The following is a 4,516-nucleotide window of genomic DNA, read 5'->3' as shown; positions in this document are numbered from 1 at the left end:
GATGAAGAATGTATGTGAGTAACCTGCATAAAATCATCTGTCTGGCATCAGTATTGTGGTTTTGTTCCAGGGAAAATAGAGCAAAGAACAAAAACAAATAAAGCCCAGTGGGCATCTTTCTCAGAATATCATTAAGGCTTCTGAGCTAGCTGGAGCTGATGATGAAAAAGGAAAAAAAGAGGAGAGGAGGGAAACAGTGTGACAAAGAAGATGTGTGAGGATGAATAATAATAAATAAAATAAAACAAGGAGATAAGAACAGTGCAAAACAAAACAAACACTCTGAATGTAAGGCCAATGAATATTATAAAAGGAGAGGACATTAGTTCTGTGCACCAGATTGAAGGTCAAAAAAGAGAGGAGAGGTCAAAGCGGCTCGCATTATATGTCCTGTCCTACATTGTGCTGAATGCCAGATGTTCTACATGCAAGCCATGTGTATTGACAAAACATTTTTTAGAAAAGAAAAAGGGCACTGCATTATGAGCACTATTGGCATGTCTTAGAAGACTACATTTATTAATAAGAATAGATCACTGAATCTCACATAGCATTGTAACAGACCAATTGCAAACCAATCAGAATCCCCAGAATCAACAACAACGAATAACACAAGTGACTTCCTAGGGCGCTCTCATGACGTTAAGCATTTTCTGGCTCATAATGTGACGTTTGAGAACCTAAAACCCTGTTTCTCCCAGTTGACACGGCAACACATAACCGGCATTATCAGAAATCTCCACTTTGGCCGGAGTTTTTAGAAATAATCGTTTTCTGTGATAAAAACTGGGTTTTCGTGTAAATGAGAGGCCAAACCGCAGGGAAATATCTGTGTCTTCCCCTCGTGTAAACGGGGCCTAAGTCAGTTCGTTTGGTAGAGGGAAACCAAATGGTTGAACTCACGCTACCTTCTTGCTCCTCTAAAGTCCTTTGTTGAGAACTCTTTGAGTGTGTTTGTTTCATAAGATCACTGATGTTAGCTAATTGCTTTCTTTCTAGAAAGGACTTTTAATTTCCACATGTTCTTTTGTGAGCACTGATTGGATACTAGAGATATTGAATCCAAGTGCAGTCCACGCTGGCAACGAGGCTACAGCACATGGTCTTAACCAACGTGGCGCTGAGGACATCGATTCACTGAACGCCGTTGACTGCGATCTTTTCTCACATTGTGGATTATAGGATTACAACCATTGCATCATACTCAAATAGCCTTGTGGATTTGAAACTTATTTCATCTTCATCATTACTTCAGCTGGTAACACTTTAAAATACGGATCCTTTGTTAATGAATAACTACACAGGAACAAATGAGTAACACAATATTAACAATCTAGTAACTACAATTAACTAACAAGTAACTCTGATTAACGAATTAGTAAGTAATAGCACACAGATTTAAGTGGTACACTGTTAGACTTTTCAAGGGTTCTTTTCAAGTAACACTGTTGCCAGTAAGTTACTGTAATTAAGAGTTACAGTACCAAACCATATTTCAGTTTTGTGTAATACAGTGCATTACTGTAAAAACGAAGCTAATCAGTACACTACTGTAATTATTTTTATTTGTACTAAATATAAATTAGATTTGATAATTTTGATATATGATTAATTTTATTTTTATCCTACATAAGTACTACTTTCATACAAACCAATTAGACAAAATTATTACAAAATATTTGTTTTTTATTTAAAACATTTCATATACATCACAAAATAAACATGCCAATGCTGGAAATGATGTGTGAAATTTACACATTAATGGGTGAGTTTAGAGACAACATTTTTTGTGTTAATTTTAACTCATTCATTGTGTTAATGATTTTAACAAAGTAAATATGTCAGAGAGGTTAACACAAAGATGTGTAAACGTGTTAAATTAACACATTTTGTGCTGGCCTTCACTGCAAACATTTTTGAAAACATACATAAAACCATAAACAAAACATTAGCATTTGACTAAATGAATGTAGAGTCATTGGTTGTTTAGCTTATACAAGTATTATAATGAAATATCAACCATTACATTCATAAAACTGCAGAATATAAATACATTTTTAAGCATTCAAAAAGGAAATGTCCAACACAGGACAAAACACAGTTCTTTTCACAATACAAGACACATAACCCCACCTTAAAAATAATTTCACTTATTTCCAAAAATTAGTTGGATTCATGTACACTGGAGGCCAAAAGAAGTATTTAAGTGTCGTAATGTTTTTGAAAGAAGTCTCTTTGATGCTCAAGAAACATTTCTTATTATTATCAATGTCTGACTGTCTACTCCTCCATCTTTTCCACAGCATAGGAGTAAAAGTCATCATCAAAATAATCTTTAAAAAGCCAACAGAATGTTTTTGTCCACCTTTGTGAATAAATGAACTTCTCCAAAGATTGGTTCCTGTTCAGAACTTGATTGACAACATCAGAGTGTTCCCTGGTCTGCATGCGTGCCCACAAACACAAATGTACTCAGTCCTTCAGAGGAGATCCCGGTTCCAAAACTATGAGAGTGAGAGAGAGAAAATATTAGTGTCACATTATTTTTAACCTCCTTTTTTGTTAATTTTTATTATAATTTTCACAAAAACTTAAGAATATATATTTGTAAACAGTTTTTGTCAATAAATAGCATACAAAAGAACTAAATAAAATTATGCCAGATTAAATTTTAATACTTACAAATCCTCAATTCTGTCCAAAAATGCTGAGATCCATAGAAAGACCGACTGAAATAGATGATTTTAGCCCATTTCAGCTTGTCTGCAGTGAAGGAGTACCTGTTTGAGAGAAATACACAGTAAGATACATGCAAGAAATCACTGTGTGATGATCGTTCTCCTTCCTACAGTAGTTAACCCACCTGTGTGCTGATATTAGGACCTTCCTAGTCAGGTGGAACTGCAATGGTAGAGTCTTCTGGCTAATAAAATATCAAAATAATGCAAAAACATAAACTTAAGTTGTTTAGAATGCTAGATTTGGTATGAATGAATTAGTGAGAGTTTTACTGCAGTGCTTACCTGGATACATTTAATCTGGTGAGACTGAACAAAGACAATGGTCCATCTTCTGATTGGTTCATTTGCTGTGTAATAAAGTTAGACATAAGGCAAAGGTCACTTATTTGATATAAAGTTAGACAATTTTATAGAGATTTTATAAGATATTGTAAGCTACCTAGTCTGCACCAGTGGCTCAAAAGCTATTCTCACATAGCGTATTGCTAATCATTTCAGCAAACTTATCTCAAAATATATCACAAATGGGCTGGCCTACCTCTGGAATCTTGCTAGAAGTCACTGGCGCGAATTGGCGCTTTGTTGCAGTTGCCTTTAAACACAAAAATGGAAGTAAATATTAAATTCCATTAAAAAATATATATAATATGGTATAGTTTGCAACCTAATGCTAAAACTATAAAGGTTCTCATTAGTAGGCCAACATTAGGCTAAACAGAATTTCACATTAGTTTATTCCTATGGTTTATTCACATTTATTGTTAATGTAAACGCGTTGCTCGTTGTCATATTTTAACTCGACAATTCAATAATCTAACAAAGTGTGTAAAATGAAACGTTAGCTCAGTTTACCATGGTAAAGTTCGTTACCGCCATGTTGACGACGAGTAACAGGTAACGTTAAAACATAGGTTAAACTGGGCACAATACTGTCAACACACGCAGAAGTTTATTTTATTTTTTTTACCTTGCATGCTGATGTCTCTCTCGGTGAAGTGAATTCCGTCTCTTCCTCGGGCCAGACACGAACGTCGCGATCCAACAAAAGACAGACCCCATTACCTACACTGGATGCTCTGACGCGACACACAAATCCCAGACAGTCAGTGTAGTGCATAGATAGACTGTAAAAAATAGGTGTAGTGATACGCCGCGGCAGTTATATTTCTGACGTAGTCCGATACGAGTCCAAGCGCTAGCGCTATTTCTGACAAGGGATAAACAGGTTTGCATTTAAAGGTCCGGTCGCTTCAAGTGTCCAATATAGACAGCCTCTGGCTATTATAGCGTTGTAGACACGCGGTGTAAGGCAAAAATTAGGAAATAAAAAGCACGATGGAATGGTGCCAGCCAGAGAGGCAGTTACGTGAAATACAGTAGTATACAGCAAATTTAAAAAATACAGTAAGTCTCTGTATGTGGTGTTAGACGTCACAGAAAATTCCCATGATGCAATGGGAATCACAGTTATTTACTGTAAAGAGAAATAGCAGTATAATACTGGGGGATTTAAAGTAAATAACTGTAGAAATTACAGAAAAGTCTAACAGTGTAGTTCACTATTAACTAATCAATAACTACTATTTTTTAATACTTCACAGAGAACTACTGAATTTTTTTACAGATTTAAGTGGTAGTTCACTAATAACTAATCAATAACTACTATTTTTCAATACTTCCCAGAGAAATAATGAAAAAAATTCACAATTTATGCAAAACTAATTAATAACTAATGCAGGACAAATTACTAGCACTAGATTAACATTACTGCTAGA

At 35.0% G+C, this 4,516-nt stretch overlaps 1 long non-coding RNA gene across 2 annotated transcripts; it reads right to left on the bottom strand.

Moving 5' to 3' along the window:
- Positions 1-2,699: 2,699 nt before the first annotated feature.
- LOC311276541 lies at positions 2,700-3,816 on the bottom strand. Of its 2 annotated transcripts, XR_014625075.1 has the most exons (5): positions 3,709-3,816; positions 3,280-3,333; positions 3,024-3,088; positions 2,864-2,923; positions 2,700-2,780 (listed from the first exon to the last, which is right to left on the bottom strand). It is a non-coding gene; the product is annotated as an uncharacterized lncRNA (long non-coding RNA). The 2 variants fall into 2 exon arrangements; XR_014625076.1 differs by lacking the exon at positions 3,709-3,816 and having other exon boundaries at positions 3,280-3,386.
- Positions 3,817-4,516: the final 700 nt, after the last annotated feature.

Source organism: Rutilus rutilus (genome assembly GCF_951802725.1).
Source record: "Rutilus rutilus genome assembly, chromosome: 18".
Lineage (NCBI taxonomy): Eukaryota > Metazoa > Chordata > Actinopteri > Cypriniformes > Leuciscidae > Rutilus > Rutilus rutilus.
The sequence above is the reverse complement of the archived record's forward strand: the minus strand, read 5'-3'. Positions and strand labels throughout refer to the sequence as shown.